This window comes from Lontra canadensis, unplaced genomic scaffold (genome assembly GCF_010015895.1).
Source record: "Lontra canadensis isolate GAN:19392208 unplaced genomic scaffold, GSC_riverotter_1.0 scaffold36, whole genome shotgun sequence".
NCBI lineage: Eukaryota > Metazoa > Chordata > Mammalia > Carnivora > Mustelidae > Lontra > Lontra canadensis.
The window spans coordinates 1,734,550-1,755,204 of record NW_022631030.1 but is presented as its reverse complement, the minus strand read 5'-3'; positions in this window follow the sequence as shown (position 1 = coordinate 1,755,204).

Sequence of the window (20,655 nt, the reverse complement as noted above, 5' to 3'; positions counted from 1 at the left end):
TCACTAATTAGCTGTGGGACCCTAGATAAATCCCTTGCCTTCTCTAAGATCTGAAAAATGGGAATAATAACAGCTGGTACATAGTGCTTCTCCCATAATACACAGCTGACACCAAAATGGTTTCTAATATTATAATAGAAATATAATATTCATTAATATCATAATATGTGCTGTGTATTATATTTGCATATAATACATATTATGGGTGTACATTCGAAAATATGTATTTGAAAATGTGTCCGTGTATCTGTGTGTTTATATGTATGTATGTGTGTGTGTGTGTGTGTATATATATATATATATATGCATGGAGATACACACACACACACACATATATACACACACAGAACAGGGTATGCACTTTGTTCTTGGTTTTGTGGGAGCAGAGGTAATGGAGGTTGGAGTCTTGAGTTACTGTGAGTTAACGTGAGTAACCACATTTTGTGGTTAATTTCTCTCTGAACTGTGAGTAGACCAATAACCCTACCTCAATGCAGAGAATCACTGGAGATCATTCAGATCCCACTGGGAAAAAATTACACTGAAAGCACCATCCAATACAACTTTCACACATGTTAGTTCATTGAATCCTTGTATTAACTCTACAAGGAGAAAAATATTGTGGAAGTCAGCATGCACTGGGCAATAAGGAGATGATTTTATTATGACTATTTGCAATGGGGAGAATGCTCATTAATGAAGAGTGTCTCAAAGAAAAGGAAGGGAGCATATAATTTCATAGAGGCAAGTAAGCAAGGGAACCTTCGGTGAATCTTACAGGAGTCATGAGGAAGGATGGAGGTGGGTCTTAAACTAAAAATAATAGGATAGGTTAGGTAACTTGTCCAGCAGCTCATTGCCAGTTTGAGTGCAGATGCCTCAGAATCCCAGGCTGTCTGGCTTCAAAGCTGGCATCTTGTTGCAGTCTCGAGGGCCTTTCTTGGTTCATGGATTTATTCAACAAATAGTGATACACTTCTATGTCAGGAACTGTTTCTGGGTGCTGGGGAGTGTTCACCGAGGAGGCAGCAAGAGCCCTGACTTCATGGAGGGTCTGTTAGAGTAGGGTTGGGACACGGCACAACTTGAGTCAATGAAGAAGATGGTGGGTTTTAATTTGCGGTGGAGATCAAGCACCACAAAGGAAATAAAACAAGATGATGTGATGAAGAGTGACTCCAAGTGGGGCAGGCTTCTCCGAGGGGTGATGGTTGAGAGAGGGCCATGCACACAGCTCCGGAGTGTGGATATGAAGGAAGAACCTTTTAAGAAGAGGAAGCATTGAGTGAAAGTCCAACAGGAATGAGCTCGGCTTGTTTGGATAGCAAGCAAAGCGCAATGGAGAAAGCCATCAGCAAAGCAACAGAAACCTTTGGATGGTGTTAGAGAAAGCTCAGACTGTGAGCATTCGTGCCAGCCCAGCAGAGGGCGTTCCCGCACTCGGGCTAGCCTGTCAGCTGCTTGCCGTCCCTTCCCCTGGGCACGCAGCCTGCCGACTGTGAGGACAGAAAATACAGTTAGCCTTTTGTCCACAACCTGGGGATCGGCGGTCAGCCTTCTGCGGTTGAGCCTTTGCCAGCTTTGCTAACCATCTAACTTCCTTATTGCACTGAAATGTCAAAGCATGCTTACCTCTACCATTTATCCTCAGGCCTTCTGCAGTGGCTAGAGCAGGGAGTATGCCCCATCTCCCACCTTAGAGATGAGGAATCGTAGGGGTCAGCAAGATCCCAAAGCTAGTTAATGATGGAACTTCTACTGGAAGTTGTGGCTACTGGGCTGAGTATCCCTTGTTCCAGCCACCCCCACCTTGCGGCCGCTTACAGATACTCCAGGACAGGCATGTGCAAGGGTTCCCGGGGAGTTCTAAAGCCATTTAGAATAATAGATGGAACCAGAGGATGGTCGGCATTTAGCGGTCTGCCAGGCCACTGCCTACGAGCTATCAGCTGTGATCTACCTGTGAGCTGTCAGCCACTATTATCTGCTATTAGCACTGCCCTCTATTAGCAACTATTATCACTTACCAACTATTAGCCACCATTAGCTACTATTATCACCTAGCTCCTATTATCCATTATTAGCTACTCTTATCAACTATCCACTATTATCCACTATCAGCTTCTATAATCTTCAACCATTATCCAGTATCTTCCATTTGTTATCTGTGATCTACTATCAGCTACTATCTATTATCCACTGTGTTACAATCTATCAGCTACTTTTCATTCTCTGCTATCTATAGTTACCTACCATCTACCAGCTACAATCTATTATTTAACATCCATCAGCTGTCATCTAGCGATCATTCTCCATCTGTTCTTTCTACCTATGCTCATACACAATAATTAATATCCATTAGAAATCTCAAGCCAGAACTTTGCTTATAGATGTCTCTCTGGGGCGAGAGCCTCTGGTCCACCATAGAAGTTTTGAGTGGCACTGCCCATGGTGGGTCCTGTGTACTCACAGCCAGGAGACCATAGACCCTCTCTTCTCTGTCCAGCATCCCTGGCTCATGCATCCATCAGACTCCTGACTACCCCATCACATATCCGGGGGATGAGGGGGGTCTTTGACTGCAAGAGTCAGAGGTCCACTTACAGGACCGGAAGAAAGACATAACTTTAATGGTGCACACTCAGTCTGACTACTTAAAGCCCACACGAGGTAGGATGTCCACTCCCACGGGACTAAGAATTCCGAACCACACCTATGGGATAAGACAGATCAAAATGGCCTGACTCAGCTGCCCCCCATCCCCAAGCACATGCATGACCCAGGTGTCCCCAAGCAGATGTCAGAGATAGGCTTGGGAGCATGTGCTGAGAGGCCACACGGAAGTGAGGAATGCTGGATGCACATGGACAAGAACAGCTCTGCTTTTCTGAGGAGGCCGATGGCCTGGAGGCAGGTGAGGTGGAGGAATTTTGCCTGGGAGGCCTGGGCACTGCTGGCCGCAGGGTCCCTGTCTCTGGAGGCAGATGGTGGCATGGAAGATTCTGGACATGTGGTCTTGTTATTTGGGTTAAAGTCCTTGTTTCAGCTACTAGTGTATGACTTTGAAAGAGTCATTTCCCTGTAGCGGTTCATGAAGGAGACATGCACACAAATGAAACGGGTGCTGGGAGAACCATTCAAGGGGATGGAGAGGCAGCGGCAGGCTGGAGCTTACCAACTCAGGAGGATCCCCTCTGGAGGCGGAGGAGGCTGGGTAAAGATTCATCAAGTGTCGCAGCTGGGATGGTCATTAGAAAGCATCCAGAATGGGGTCTTCCAAATTGTGGGTCGTGACCCCTTAGGGGAGTGCAATCAAATTAATTAATGGACTATGACCAGCATTAACAAAAATAGAATAAAATAGCAAAACAGTAAAGCACATCACACAGAGTATGGGTAAGCTTTGTTTCGTGGAAAGATAATATTTATAGGTGAACTGGGTCCTAAGAGAAAATGTAATTCTTCCCGTGAGTCGTGGTAAAATAAGTTTGAAAATAAGTTTGAAAACCATATGCCACTACTGGAAAAGGATGATGGCTTAGCCAGGGATAGGGTCAGTCCTCTCCCATGCCTCTCCAGGGGAAGGGGCCCTTTGAGTGCGTTGAGGTGGGGACTCCCATATTGGAAGAAGGGAGGAAGCGATCAAAGGGATTTCTAAACAGTGATCGGAGATACCGGGATTGCTGTGACTGCTGTGTTAGTGACATGGGAGGTAATCTTGCTTCTGGGGAAGCCCTGTGCTTTACCCAAGGCTCCAGGTAATGAGTCCACCACAGCCCAGGCCTGGCCCCAAGGGAGATGTTAGTCTATTAGCATCCATGGCCAGCCTTCAGGACCAGCTATGGATTTGAAGTCAGACAGACCTGGGGTTCAAGTCCCGCATTCCCACTTACAGACCAGGTTAGACATGCCATGTCAAGTTTCTCAGTCTCAGTTTCTCCATGTGTAAATGGAAATGCCTACCTTGGGAATTTTGTTTTTGTTTTTTTAAAATAAGAATTAAAAAAAAATAACAAAATTAAAGAGCTTGGCATTTGAAAGTGTTTGATAAATGCTGGCACCTGCCCCTTCCCTTGCACCTCCAGCCCCAGGGCTTCTTGGTTTGCAGAGGCGTCCATATTTGTAGACTCTCAGTTTCAGCCAGCAAAGACAGTTCTCAGACAAATAGCTCAGTAAATGCATTTAGTATTTACATTTATGCAGGCAAAGAGGCCAATGTCTTTCACCAACATGGCGATGGCATAAGAGATCCCAGCAGACAGATTTGGAAGCCACCTTCTTCCAGAAATCCGGTGCCCTTAAGACCTCTAGCAGTGGACATCCTTGGGCCAGCCTCCGAGAAGCTTTGACACTGGGCAACATGGAGGCCGGTGTGGGGCGACTGGTGTTCCTCTTCCCTCCCTCCTCAACTTGGCTTGTATTTAAAACCACTGACCAAGCAGAGGCACTTCCTTTCTTGTCCCATGGACCTAAAATGAATCTAGCCAGGAGGCCCATTAATGAGCAACGTGATCTAAACCTGGAAGGGCTTGCATACTCTGGGGAAAAATATTGTTTTTTCCACATTTAAAAAAAGTGCTTCTATTATCTCCCTCCAGATAAATTCCGGCTGTTTACTCACAGTTTTCTCTAGGAGAAAAGCATATGCATTCCCTGGGGGCGTCTTTCTTGCTTGATAATCTCATAAGCAGATTGTAGACGTGTATATATCAAGACGCTTGTTACGAGGCCCCTTCTCTCTCTCAGGTGTGAAGATAGATGAGGATGAGCTCCATGCACTCAGACGACAGGAGCCCTGGTCCTTGCTTTTCGAACAGGCCAGTTCCCGAGTGAGTTCCCTGCCTGTTTGGATGATGCTGTTCTTTCCACAGGGACCGTGACTGGCCCGAGGGCCTAATCCTTGAAGAACCAGGCCAGGCACAAGCCCTGGGTCCTCCTCCTTGTACTCATGGGACAGGCTGCAGGCAGAGATAAATGTGGGCTGAGGGTCTTCTGGGTAGGCATGGATTTTGTATAAGTTGTCTGTTGTCCTTCAAATACGTCCGCTTTTGCCTTGTTTTCTGGTTGGAAGTTGTAGGGACTACAGCCTACCTGTCCTCTTGCCAAAATCCACTTCCCAGTCTTACCTCCGTCAGCAGGCGCTCTCCAGAAGAGATTCCTTTCTCTGGGGAGCCCTGGCTAATCTTGTGGTAGACTACTGAAATGAAATCCATGTCTGTATTTAATCCATCCGAGGAGGAGCCCAGCCAGGCCTCCAGGGATGTGACTTCTCAAAGCATAGCCTCCCTGCTGGTCGGGGTTGACAGAGTTCTCCTCCTTCGTCCCCTCCTCCTAAGCTTTATTGGGTATAATTCACATACTATAAAATTCACTCATTTTGAGTGTACAATTCAATGATTTTTAGTATATTTACAGGGAGGCACTGCTACATTCCAATCTGACTTTAGAACATTTATGTTACCTCATAAAAGTAACCCTGTCCTCGCAGCCATCCTCCTCCCACCTCCCCGGCTCCTGGCTCTGAGCCGGCACTGATCTACTTCCTGCTATTAGTGATTCGCCTTATTCTGGACCTTTCATTTAGGTAGGATCGCACAATACGCAGTATTTGTGACTGGCTTCTTTGACTTTAGCAGAATATTTTTGAGCTTTATCCATATTGTAACATGTATCCATACTTTGTTCCTTATGATTTATGATTATCCTTATTTATTTTGTTTACCCACGCACAAGTTGATGAACACTTGAGTTATTCCTACTTTCTGGCTGTTAAGAATAATGTTGCTATAAATATTCACATGCAAGTCTTTGTGTAGACATATGCTTTCATTTCTCCTGGGTAGATACGTAGGAGTGGAATGACCTGGTCATGTATTTATATACTTTGTGTAAAACATTTTAAGAAAGTGCCAGGCTATTTTCCAAAGTGGCTGCACCATTATACATTTGTATCTGCCGCCCATGGGCTTTCTAGTTTCTCCATATCCTCACTGGAACTTGTTTCTGTGTGTCTTTTTGATTATAGACATCTTAGTGGGTGTAAAGTGGTATGTCATTGTGGTATTAATTTGCATTTCCCTAATTGCTAATGATGTTGAACATCCTTATACTTATCCACCATTCCTCTGTCTTCTTGGGTGAAATGCCGATCTTTTGTGCATTTTTATATTGCATTATTTGTCTTACTACTGAGAGGGAATAATTCTTTGTATATTCTGGTGTATTAGTTTTACACTGCTGCTGTAACAAATTACCTCAAATGTGTCATTTTATTCTTCTGTATGTCAGAAGTTTGACACAGGTTTCATTGAGCTAAAATCAAAGGGTTGGCCCACTCTAGGGGAGAGTCTGTTTCCTTACTTTTTCCAGCTTTAGAGGTTATCTGCCTTTCTTGAATTGTGGCCTCTGTCCTCTATCTTTAGAGCCAGAAATGTGTTGTGCCTTTGACCCCTTTTCATTGTCCCATCTTTTTCTGACTGCAACCTAGAAGTACTCTCAGAGAGTACTTCTTTTAAGGAATTCTTGTGATTAGATTGAAGTCATCTGCATAAGTCAGGATAATCTCCCCATCTCAAGGTCCTTAACCTTAATCACATCTGCAGTGTTCCTTTTGCTGTATAAGGTAATACATACACAGGTTGTAGCAATTAGGACAAAGACGTCTTTGGGGTGGGGGTGGGGTCATAATTCTGCCTGCCAGGTAGGGACACAGGCCCCTTGACAGATACATGATTTGTAAATGTATTTGCGTATTTTCTTCCAACCTGTGGTTTATCTTTTTATTTTCTTGGTGTCTGAACAAAAAGGGTTTTTAATTTTGGTGAAGTCTCGTTTATTAATTTTCTCTTATTATTCGTGCTTTTGGTGTCCTATCTAGGAAATCCCAGCTTAACTCAAGGTCACACAGATTTACTTCTATGGTTTCTTCCAGAGGTTTTATAGTTTCATTTCTTACGTTTAATCTGTGATTGATTTTGACTTAATTTTTGTGTTAGGGTGTGATTTAAGGGTACAGACTCATTCGTTTACACCTGGATATCCATTTGTCCCAACACCATTTGTCAAAGAGACTCTTCTTTTCCCCATTGAATTGTCTTGGCACCATTGCCAAAAACAATTGACTATAAGTATAGAGGTTTATTTTTGGACTCAGTTCTATCCCACAGATATATATGCCTATCTTTTTGTTTTGTTTTAAGATCTTATTTATTTATTTGAGAGAGAGAGAGAGAGAAACAGCACAAAAGGGGAGAGGGTCAGAGGGAGAAGCAGACTCCCTGCTGAGCCGGGAGCTTAATGTGGGACTCCATCCTGGGACTCCGGGATCAGGACCCGAGCTGAAGGCAGTTACTTAACCAACTGAGCCTCCCAGGCACCCCTATATGCCTATCTTTATGTCTGTTCCACACTGTCTTTATTAGTAGCCATGTAAGTTTTGAAACTGGTAAGTGTGTCTCCTCCAACTTTGTTCCTCTTTTCGAGATTGATTTGGCTACTCTGGGTCCTTTGGATTTCCGTTAAATTTGATGCATCGTCTCCCTGGTTCCCGTGTCTGTCACCCACAGAGAACACTTTTGGATGTATCCATCTTGTCCCTCACCCAACACATGAAAGGTTCGCAGGGAATGGGACTCTATTCTGGTGTTCCCTGTAAATCTCCAGGGAAGATGCTGTGAAGCCCAGAGGTTGTGTTTGTCGCCTGGCAGAGCAGAGCTCCACCTAGGAGATGAGCAAGAGGCACCTCAGGCCTAAGAGGGTAAGGCTCAAATACCTCATGCTGGTTTCCTCTTTCCCAACTGAGATGGAGGGCCTCTCCTCTCACTGTCTATCCCTTTGGTTTATTTTGCACTCGAAATTCTGCATGCCATCAGTATTGTTTGGGCTGGATTCAATCACCCATGTATTCATCATATGTCGAATGTTGGCTCAGTGCCTGGGATACATCTTTAATAAGTAAAAACATATTTTCGTGAAGCCAGTATAGGCAGTCTTCTGTACAGGTAACTAAACTTAATCCTAAGAGACCCTGTAGCCCATGCATCTGTTTGCTTCAGGCCATGGTCTACTAGGCAAGCCTAGAGAATTTGCCTTTCAGGCTAGAACAGGGTCTGCCAATTTCTGTCCCCAGGCAACCAGCCCTGGCCTCAATGCTCTACTCTTCTGTAGCCCTCCATGGGCTATACTTTGGGGGCAGTTGGAAACCTCAGACTGTGTTGAGGAAGACCCTCTAAGTGTTCTGGCCTACAGCTCTGTTTGAGCCAGGGGAGTGATGAGTCCTGTTCCCAGAGAGACAATACATAACAGGTGTACTTGAGAGACACCTGGGGGATAGTCTTCTCCTGTGGTCCTAATCTGTCTTCTCCTGGATTTCTTACTTTCTATCTCCACTTGCAGGAAATTCAGCTTGAAGTAGAGAATGTGGCTTTTTGGACTCTGTAAGGCAGAATTATTAATTGCCAGACCCTGGGGAATGTATGTTGCAGACCACAGGCTAAAAAGGGCTGCTCTGAGCAACCGCGTTATCTTCTCCCAAAGCGATTTGCAGGTGGACTAGTTTTAGGTCATACTGAAGTCTTCACCCTCTGACATCTTGAATTCCCATGAACAAATTCTGGGATACAGAAATCTTTGGGAATATATGGTTTGAGTCTTTTATAAAAAGGTCATAGTTTGATTAGTGGTATTGCTACCCAAGAGCAAGGATTACCAACCTCCCGGCCCAGGATGGAGGCACCTTCACTGCCCACCCCTTTGCTTCCTCGGCTCAGTCAATCGCATTCAACACACCACCACTAGTGTCTCATTCTATGTGTGGTGCAAGTGACAAAAAACTCCAGTGGAACCAGCTCGAACAGTATAGAAAAATGATTGCTTACAAATCTGTGAAGTCCAGAGGTGATGGGAGACTTCAGGCATGGTTTAATCTAGGTGATCACCATGATTTATGTCTCAGACTTTTCCATTTCTCTGACCCACCAGCCATGGTGTTGGCTTTCCCACAAGCCAAGATTCCTATAAGTTTCCAAGACAGCTGTGGTTCTCTTAAGGTGTCATAGGCCTTCTGCCAGGAGAGCTTTAAAAACTAATGATGCCTGAATCCTATTCCCAGAGATTCTGATTTAATTGGTCTAGGGGTATATTGCCAAACTTGAGAATCAAGACTAATCTTAGAAGTGGAAAAAAAAAATTTAAGAAGTGAAATTCTAAGGGAACTTATCCTGAAAGGTAAAATCAGAACAGTTTGGGTTTACCTATATCACAGAATCTAAGAAGCCATTGACAGAAAGATGCACCCTTATGTTATGTACCACTGACAAAGAAAATGTGCTGTCATTTCACCTAAAATCCTCCCATTGTCATCTGTGTCCTGATTTCAGAGATAAAATGTGAAAATAAAAGCGTGTCTCTGAATCTATGAAATAAGGTGTGTATCTAAAGGAGAACTACCTTTCAAAGTGGTCATCTTGGACGGAGTGATTTTATACAGATTCCTTTGAAGTTACTTCGTTCGGAACACCTGCGGAATGTTTTTCCTTTGCCTTCAGAATCCATTTTCTATTTATACCAGAAAATCATAGTGTGTTGGAGCTGGTTGGGACGTTAGAGGCCATCCTGACCAACCCCCGGATCGATTTAATTATAGTTGCACCTTGTTTTAGACTAAATGGTATTTCCCAGCTTTAATCTCCCACTCTGTTCACCGTGCTTGGCTCTGGATAGCTTTGGGCTGTTTCCAACAAGCAAATCCACCTTCCTAGGATGAAGATTTGCCACCAATGAAGTTATTTAAAGTAACGTGTAACACATTCTTCCGGCGGTTCCCAGGATGGGAACTGAATAACGGGGTAAGTAATAGAATCACGTTTGGAACAAGCCCCGGGTCTCACTTTGATGCTTATGTTATATCAGGTCAAAATCAGTCACATGGCCAAGCTTCATTCCCGAGACGGAAGATGTTAAGGATGGGACTTGAGGACGGTCCAAGTGACGTGTAGCCCACATTCACTGGTTCTTCGTCAAAGGTAGTTCACTCGATAGTGACTAGAGGGGGAAACCTCCAATAAAGGCTAAGCTCGTGGATGTGAGGTAACTTGCTAACCCAACCTCAGGGAACCAGCAAGGATTTCTTTTTCTGTTTCGCAGACGGAGGAATTAAGACCCAGAGAGAATAGGTGGCTGGGCCAAGGTCACAGTAAATTGAACTTGAGCCCAAGGCAGCAGGAGGGCTCTCACCTCCTAGGCCAGGGCTCTCCCAGCCAGGCTGTGCTACCTCCTCTCTTCTTAATGTCTCATAGCATCTGTGCAGCTCAGGGTTTGGGGAGGTGCCGTGGCCAGAAACCAGGCAGCAGGCCAAGGAAGCGTACCTCCCTGCCTATCCACGCTCGTGGGGACAGCGCCAGTCCAGACTACCCACCCAGGGTCATTGGTGAACTCGGGGCTGCCCTGGGGACTCCAGGCAGTCATTCAAACCACACATTCTTTTCCACTTATAGAACTTGGACTTGGTAGGTTAGGGGGTGCTGGGCCAGTGATTTATGCAAATCTACCACCTAAGGAAAGTGGGGGGTGGGAGCGTGAGGTGTCTTTCATGAAAACCTTTCATGATAGTGTAGAAAGGGGGAGAAGAGATCTCTGAGAGGCAACAGTGGTTGGGCTTGACACCCTCCTCTCATCCCTCTGTGTCCAGCACCAACGCAGTGTTGACTCCAGCAAGCGCATCCCCTCTCCCACTCAGGCTCGCTCCTGTACCCTCAGCAACTCCATTCACATCATCCGCATTATCCCCATCCTTTTATCATCACAGGGAGGCATATTATCTTAAAGTGTGTACTTAGGCACCCTGATGCACATTTCCAACAAGCAAGGTCATGTCCTTCCTCCCTCTCTAGGGCCCCTGCTTTGAGTGGTGTTGGTTCAGGACTGCGGTTTTCAAAGTGTAGTCCCTAGAAGGGCAGTCTCAGCATCACCTGGGAACGAGTTAGAAATGCAAGATCTCAGGCCCCCCCAGACTTACTGCATAGTAAATTATCGGGGCAAGGCCCAGGAATCTGTATTTTACTAAGTTCTTTGCTTGGTTCAGCACAAGCTAAGTGGCACTAGTATTTCTTCAGGCCTGGCTAGACTTTAGAATGACCTGATGAGTTAAAACAAACAAACAAACAAACAAACAAACAAACTACTAGTGATCCTTTTACCATGATTACCTCCAGATCTCTGGGCTTGCTTGGGCAAACGTACTTTTAAAATGCTTTGCCAATGATTTTGGTGCAAATGAAGGGTGAAGCTGAGGGAACTAGTCTGACAACTTACAGGTTAGAGACAGATGCAGAGGAGGAAAGTGGCTTGTTGGGCTCCCACAGCAGGTACGAGCCTACCACAGAGCCCCTGGTTCCCTTCCTCTGAAGTTGTGGTTTCCAGGCGTATGGGGTGCTCCGTGGTTCCTAGAATATACTCCCATGTGTGACTGCACCATTGTGGTTGTTTCCAGGCGTTTGCGGATGGGGGCTCCGTGGTTCCTAGAATGCACTCCCACATAGGAGTGCACCCCTGGGAGCCCCTGGTCCACCTTTAAGGATTTCCCCAGAGCAGCCAGATGCATCTGTGTGTCCTGTCCTGTCAGGGAGCACCTGCCTTTGCTGTCAACACGGGGCCTGTTTTTCTGGACCATGTGCTCTTCAGCCCTGCCTGCCTGTAGGTGGAAAGCACCCTGAAGGAGGGGACGGTTCCTGCTGGGACAGCACTCTGCTTCCTGGCTTCCCTGAGCCCACCCATGAGGTCCTGGGAAGTGGAGCCCTATGGGGGATGTGCATTAGCAATTCATTTCTAAGTTCCCCACGGCCAGAGATTCTTGGTCTTAGGGTCAAGCCTGGGTCGACTCAGTTTCTCTGATGGAGGCTCGGAGGCTGGGAGAGGTCCTCGTTTGCCCTCAGGATGCTCCAGGCCTCACAGTCTCACTCTTCCCCAACACCACCAGTCTTAGCTGACTTGCCACAGGGACAGCAGAGGGAAGGGGGACTGAGCTGGAAGGTGGGAAATGCGGGTTTCTGGAAAGCAACTCTCAAGTGACTGAAGTTAATCCCCAAAGCCAAAGTGCTTCCAAATTGTTTCTGTTCAAATTTAAAATTGGTCACAGAATTGTTGCTTTTTCCCCACCCCCACAATAGCTGATTAAGCTTCTTCATTATGTTGAATTTCCTCTACTGCCAAGATGGGTTCTCTGCGCATGCTCGGGGAACAGGATGGTGGTTTGCGGGCATAGTAAATGACAGGGGACGCCAACACAGGGTTCAACGTTTGCTGTGAGTCATCCAGCCAATGAGTAACTCATGGCCTACTCAGTTGATTCCGGACCTGTGTGTGTGTGTGTGTGGCCACCCAGGGGCAGTTACTTGGTCTGTCCACCTGCCCCTCAATAATGTTTGGTGCCTGTGCCATAAAGGCAGCTGGTTTCCTGGCACCCACTGCCTGGCAGATGGGCCCTGACCTTTGCAGCAACTAGCACGGTGTTAGGTAAACAAGACCCCCTGCCCCTTGCATGCTCCTGCCCCTGCGGCAAGCGACTTCTATTTTTGACAGGCTTTGGCTGGGGAGGCTGGGAGAGTTCACAGGCGGGGGCAGAAGAGAGGGCACCTGCTGAATTGGGGCGAGAGGCAGATGGTGGCCCGAAGCATGGCCTCTCACCCCAGCCAGGTTTGGTCTGTCCTCGGGAAGCAAGGAGCCTCCCCAGCCCCCACCAAGCAGTTCTGAGGATGCAGTGGTGGGGGTGGGGGGACTGAGGCCATCAGGAGAAAGGGACAAGACGGCGGGGCCCAGCTACTCCCAGGAGGGCCAGGCCCGATCCCAGGCCTCTATTAGTCTGATGGATGGTTCTAGTGCTGCTAATGTGGTTAGGGCAGGCTACAGCCTGGGGCGGGGGTGGGGGGGTGAGGGGATAGGGGGGTGGGGGGTGGGGTGGGGGTGGGGAGGGTGGGGTGGGAGCTCAGAGACCAGCCAATACAGGCCCTGCTGTAATCACATTTGCCTGTACACGGAAGGGGTCCAGATTACCCACGCAGAAGCCCTGAGGACATTAGTTAAAGTCATTGAGAAATATTTTTTGTATCAAGCTTTTCTTACCTTATTATTATTTTAAACAATTGATTTACTGCCCAGGGCACACATACAAAGGAACAGCTCTAAGAATGGATTATGGAAGAATAGCCAAGGCAGACCACCTCCCCAGGGTGGGCCCAGATCTGCAGGTGGGAGGGGGGCACCCCGTGCTTCCTGGTTGATAAATCAGGGAGACTCTTCTATTGCCTAAGCCTGAATGGCCACTCCTTTTTAAAAATGTGCTTTTTCTTTTAGATAGCTTTAGTTTTATCAAATTTGTGAAGTAGTATATGAGCGCCCTTATAGCCCACATCCAGTTTCTCTTCTTATTAATCTTCTACATTAGTTACTTGTCACAGTTACTGGACCAATACCGATACATTGTTATTAACCAAAGGCCATACTTTACTCAGATTTCCTTATTGTTTTACCCAGTGTCCTTTTTCTGTACAGGATCCCCTTCCTCCTAGTCCCTGGCAACCACTAACCTATTTTCTCTCTCCATGGGTTTGCCTGTTGTGGACATTTCAGATAAATGGAATCTTACAAGATATGGTCTCTTGTGTCTGGATCCGGCCACTCATACACATGCATTAATGGCTTTAATTCTCATTCTTAGACTGGAGACAGGATTTTGGGGAAAACCATTTCCAGGGACATAGGCGAGAGTTACCTGTGGAATTCTCACTCCAAATCCAGTTGTTTTGATTCTAAAGCCTGAGAATGTTCTGTTTGTCATCTACGCAAGTATTCACTCATCCAGTATTTATTCAGGTCCGCTAGGTGCTGGGATACAGAGAAGAATGAACCCCACCTTGGTCCAAACTGTCATCATGTGACCACATTAGCATCATATCTTTCTTTTTCTTTTTTTTTTTTTTAAGATTTTGTTTATTTATTTGATAGACAGAGATCACAAGTAGGCAGAGATGCAGGCAGAGAGAGAGAGGGAAGCAGGCTCCCCGCTGAGCAGAGAGCCCGATGCGGGGCTCGATCCCAGGGCCCTGGGATCATGACCTGAGCCGAAGGCAGAAGCTTAACCCACTGAGCCACCAGGCACCCCTAGCGTCATATCTTTCTAACTGATCTGCTTCTGCCCTTGTTGGTCTATAATCTAGACGCAGCCTAAACAGCCAGGAAAGTCAGGCCATACCTCAACACTCTGCTTTTTTATTTTCCCCAGAGTGCGAACCAAGGCCCTAATAATGGCTGCAAGGTTCCCTGTGACCCCTCTGCCTTTGTCTCCTACTGTTGTCTCCCTTGCTCACTCTGATTTAGGTATACTGGCCTCTATACCTTGTTCACGCATGGCCAGGCATACTCCCAACAGAGGACCTTCTGTCCTTGCCATTCCCTTCTGCCTGGAGCCTTCTTACTATAAGTATTTCACCAGCTTCAGATTTTTGTGCAAATAGCTTCTCCGAAAGGCCTTGCCTGACCACCTCATTTACAATAGCCATCTTCTCTTGTGTTCTTTATTCTTCCCTGCTTTAATTTTTTCTGTTGCACTTTTTGCCATCTGGTATGTTGTATGTTTTATTTTTCTGTTTGTTATCTCTCTCTTCCCATTAGAGCATAAACTCTATGAGGAAGGGGATTTTTTTTTTCTCTTTAGTCTGTTCTACTTAGTGCTATACCTCTTGGTTCTGTATTTAAAACCATAAATATGTTTGGCATGCATTATATGCTCAACAGATATTTGTTATATGAGTTATACATTTTTCACTCTCAGTCCCTTACCTCTTCTACTTAGAAACCTCCTAGGGTTCAGCTCTCTAGTACTCTGGAATGTGAGGGAATGATACCAGGAGGAGACTTGTTCTGTTGGACCCCCAAAAGATAGAACTGATACCATTTGGGAGGGAGGAAGTTCAGGAAGACAGATACTAGCCTCTGTTTGTTCATCTACTCATTCATATGTTATTAAGTGAGTTCATCTTTGTTAAGTGAGGCCTACATAAAAGATTGCCAAATAAAATGAAAAACAACTTGTTCATCTGTCTAGTGAATATTTATTGAATGCCTATTAATTTGCAGTTATCATGCTGGGTATTGAAGATATAACAGTGAATGAAAAACATGCAGTCTCTGCCTTTATGAAGTTTATAGCGAGGTGTGGGAGACAGACATTGAACGAATTATGACACAAATGACTTTGAAATTATAGTCTGTAGTATATATCTGAAGGCATAGAGTGTTATGAAAAGCTTATAAATAGGGGCATTGGCCTAGTCTGGGATTTAGCGAAGATAAGGAAGAGCTTTCTTACAATCTGAACTGTCCGAAGTTAAAATAGGCTGCTTTGCAACTGACGTTCCTTTGACTGAGGGTTTAAGTGGAGGCTGGAAGACTCTGGATGAAGGTGTCGTAAAGTGCTTTAAGCACTGGGTAGGGTGGAGTGGAAGCTTCTTATTTCCAAAATCCAGGAATTCAGTTGAATTTTTGGTTGAACATAAAAGAGGCAGTATCGAGTTCCCTCTTGGAAGAGAAGTAGTTTCATCCATATAGCCCAAGTGATCCTCCATAGTGGTCTGGGGTCCCATTTTAGTTAAGTATACAGGGTCCAGGATGCAGACTACCAATGTACCAAGATGTTGTAGAGACTTACAAATACCAGTTCCTAATAATAATGCTCCTTTATCTCTGTGCTGCTGGCTAATTCGCTGCCATGCTGTCCTACCCTTATATCATTTCAAACTAACCATGATCATTGTGAACCAGGTTGTTCAGAAATTGTTATCCAAACTTTATAGAAGAGGAGTTAAGACTCAGAGAAAGTGAGATGCTGAACTTCATAAACCATGATCTGCAGATTAAAAAAAAAAAGACTACATTTTCTTCTACATATGGGTTCGCTATTGCCCAAATAATGCTGTACAACAAATCAACCCCAGACTTAGTGTCTTAACACAGTGGTCATTTATTATCAGTCATGCTTCTGCAGGTCAGCTGAGATATGGCTCATCTATAATGGCTTTGGCTGGATGGTTTCACTTCAGATCTTCAGATCTGTGGGTAGCTAGGACAGCTCCTGGAGTTTGTGGCAGCTTTGGTAGCTCTGGTGCACATGGCTCTTATTCTCCTCCTGGTACCATAGGCTATCCAGGCATATTCTTTTTATAATGAAGTGAGAGGTGTAAAGTCTCTTAAGACTTAGGCTTAGAACTGTCCCACTATTACCTCTGCCTCATTATATGCCCAAAGAAACCCACATATGTAAACCCAAAGTCAAAGGAGGACTGGAAAATATACTTCACTCCTTCAGTGGGAAGAATAGCAAAACACATGGAAAAGGGTTTGTAGATACTGAGAGGGGTCAAAGATTGGGGCAAAAAATGTAACCCACCACATTCCATTTGTTCATTTGTTTATTAATGTACTTATTCATTCAGGCCCAAACAATGCACCTGGCATTCTGCAAGCTATTGAGGATACAAAGGTGTACAATACAGTCTTTATAAAGAGACAGTTTCAGTAGAGCATGAGATGTACCATGAGAGAGACAAGCACAGAGAATCTTGGGACCACAGGCTTTCAAAAACCAAAAAAAAAAAAAAAAAAAAATCGAGTGAGTCTTAGTCTCCAATGAGAATCCAAGAGATGAATCAACAAGAGAACTAAACCAGAGCTGAAATATTCTAGACTTAACTCCACTCATATTTCAACCAGTGAAACCAGTTAGTTGTTTTGTTAACTTCTGTTTTGTTAAAACAAAAGACCCTTGAAAAGCTGTATTCACTCTAAAGCAAAGTGTTGAAAGAGAGACCAGAGGGGTGTCATTTGTGCAAATACCATTTAGCTATGGACTTTAGAGGGAAGAATGTGTCTGGGAAGTGGAAGTGAATAAATAGGAGATGTGGGACAGTTCCTGGGGGCTGTGGAATAATAGCATAATAACAATACATATTACTGTTTATTGAGCTCTTTGTGCTGGATTTGATGCTAAATGCTTTCCATGTGGTAATTACTGTTAATAACCCCATTTTAGAGGTGATAGAGTGAGGTTTGGAGCAGACAGCAAGGTGATCCAATTCCCTGCCTGAACGGTGAGCAGGAAAAGGATCACGAGCTGTATAGCTTCCCAGGTCAGCACCACGGACAGCAGACTTATTGGCAGGCAGAGCCCTGGGTTAAGATTCTGTGGGATAAAATCGCATAAGCAGAATATCAGAAATGTTTTTCAGTGGGTTATTTGTAACATACCCACCCCTCCTCCTAGAATGGGGTCTGGTAACCAGGGGACACTTTTTTGCTAAAGACCTCATAGTGTGTATGTGTTGGGTGGGTTGGGGGAACACCTTGAAATATAAAATCTGATGACAGGATCTGGGAAAGGGTCACGTTCTTTTGTGAAATAAAGCAGCAGTGATTGAGTTGGGTTAGGGAGCAAGAAAGTATAGAGGTAGTCAGGATGGAGGGGTTCCAAGTGGGGACAAGGAAGAGAGGAGGTTGGGGTAAAGAGAGAGAACTAAGAGAATGTTAGAAGAATTTTCAAAAGGGTGTGTGAAGTAAATCTTCATCTTTCCTACCAAATGTTCAGGAAGTCCCACACCATTGATTATGTGCAGCTGGATTTATTTGAGAGCTCGAAAAGGAGGTGAAGGGGACAGTGAGGTCTGTGTTCCACATACGAACACCTGCAAATTAAAATGAACTGGTGGAGAGTTTTTTCTTGGCTGTGGTAGTGGAGAATTTCTAGGGTTTTGTCTCCTGTGCTTCAGCTTCATCTCTCTGATCAGCTTATTGTCCTTTGGAGGGTAGGCATAGTGCCTCCTCTGCCTCCCTCCCTCCTATGGATGGTGTATCAGTGTACATACATCACACACTCAGAATATACCAAAGAGTTGATTTGTTTCCTCTGGCTAAGACCCATTCAGAAAAGAAGCATGAGTTTTTCTCTGTCTGCAGCAATCAGAGTTCTCAGGGTTTCCAGGTCACTTAAAATTTTAAATATTCCTTCCCCATGTCACCATAAATGTACCTCAGCTGGTTGGACCATGCAGCTAAATTTCAGGATTAGAAAATACGGTTCCAGAATTCATGCTGCTAGGATCAATACAGGCATGTACTAAGAGCCAGAAATGACCTGCTTGTCCTAGGTCACAAGCAAAGTCCCAGCTTACCAGCAATGTGACCTAGCAAGGGCAACACAGGATGCAGGGGGTGGGGGGGAGTTTGAATGTTGGTCCCACCTCCCATTCCCCTGGGACAACTGCTCTTTTATCTAAATAGGGAGCAACCGTTGGAGAAGCATCTCTTTTATTCAGGCCAGGATGTGTGTTCCAGAACTTGGAGGTGATGTGGTAGTGATAGGATGTGTTTTCAGAGTCAAGTGTTGAAACTTAATTGTTGTCCTGCAGAAACTACTATGGGTAATGGCTGATGGTAGTTGAAAAATACATTGGCTTTTTTGTTGGTAAAATGATTTTTGTGGTTTGTCTAGTAACCTGGTCATGAACTGTGATAGACAACTTGCAAAATTATTGGCTTTAGAGTCTGACACACCTGAACTTGACTCTCGACTTCATGGTGTTCCTGCTTTGTCACCTTGGGCATGTCATGTTATCTCTCTGAAGCTCCATTTCCCCCTTTATAAATGGCGGATATTGTTAGGTACTGACACTTACTGAATTAGTTAGCATCGATGAGTTTCAAACGGAAGTCTTCAAGACTTCGGGGAGAAGACTTCAACAGAAGTCACCAAATCTCAGTAACCTAACACAATGAGGTTTTATTTCTCACTCATATCAGTAGTGGGGTTTGGTTCCCTGTAGTCATTTAGGGACCCCAAATCCTTTCATCTAGTGGATGTAATTCCCTAGAGCCTGGGAGCCTTCCATTGGATCCTGTGCATCAGGCAGACAGACATGAAGGAGGAGAGAGGGCACGGAGGATGGAACAGGAGGCATTTTTATGGGCCAGATTAGGAGGTGGTGTATGTGATACCCATCTACATTGCATTGTCCCACGGCTGCCGCTAATATGAGGAAAGCTGAGGGATGACTAACTAGGAGCCCAAGAGGAAAGGGTTACTGATTTGGTGAACCACCAGCCAGTGTCTACCACTCCTACCTTGTAAGATTCTAATGAGGTGAGGATGTAATGAAAGAAAAAAAAAATGCAGGTGGAATGCCTCAATCCCATCTAGCACATAGCAGGGCTAAATAAATGTTCATCCTCATAACATTATTTACACAGGAAAGTAGATTTTGAATTCCAAACAAGCAACTTAACGAACACTTCCAAGTCTCCACGCATTTGTTCCATGCCGGCTGCCTTGTCTGTTTGTCCTTGGCGCCCCAGGAATTCTGATTACTAGACCACCAGGGGTTAACCTACCCTGGCTTCCACTGCCTCCCGACAGCTGGGTACCTTTCCAAGGGCCTTCAGCACTCTCTTTCAGTGCAGTAAATACATCTGGCATTCCCTATTCTGGAAATACAAGCAACTAGTCAATTGAAAAAGGCGTCTGCTGATGGGAGCATGACAAGCAATATCCATGACCACTTGTAATCTCCTTCAGACATCCGCTCGCTCCCACCCAGCCCCACGGAACACCGAGGGGCTCCTATTATCTCCGCAGCCTTCTGTCGCCAAAAATGCAGATGAACCCTGACCTGATATTCCACTCAACATGCCCTCTGAGCAAAGGGCCTTCTTCGAGTGTTTACCCTGCCAGAATAAGCAGATGAGTGGGCCACGGGGAGCAGCTTTCAGGAGGCAGGCAGCTGCAACATGGAGGAAGAGAGCAGGGGTTTTGAGGGTTGGGGGATTAGAAATCTCACAGATCTGCAACTCGCGAGCTCCAGGACCTCAGAAAAGTCACTTTGCCTCTCTTACCTCAGTTTCCTCCTTTGTGTAATGAGGATGAGCACAATGCTTGTTTTATCTATGTCACAAGAGGTGTTGGGGCTCAAAAGATGTATCTGAAAAGATATATCTATACCTATATTCCTGATCAAAAATTACCTAATAGGAATATGGGAACATGTTCCCAGGCAGATAGGATCGGGACTCAGGGGTGAAAAGACAATTACCACATCTTGGGTTAAGAGGGTGTCCCTTACAATGTATCTCCTTGGGGCAAGCAGTGGCAGGAATGCCTTTATGTCTAAATTCTCCTGCCACAAGTCACCAACACTGGACGACTTGAGGGTGAAGACAAGAACACATAGTGTCACGGTCTGATAGGGACCTGGGCTGCCTCCTCTTCCAGAACAGGTCCAGTGAGGGGAGAAATGGGAAGATCACCCACCCAAGGCCAAGAGTACTCAGGGCCCATGTCACTGTTATGGCAATGACTGTTCTGTACATCTGTGCCACGTTACATCATTTACAAGGCTTCTTCTAGCCTAGGTCCCATTCATCCTTCCAAGCCAGGCATTATGATCTTTGTGAGGCTGAGGCTCAGAAATGTTGGGTAATCTGTCCAAGGTTCTATAACAAAATCTGTCCGATGCTGAGTTTCATTTCCTCCCACCACACCGCAGCTGTTCTGCCTCTCTGTTCCCAGACACGACCAAGAAGAAAGTTTTATCTCCTACAGACTAGACGTGGACAGAT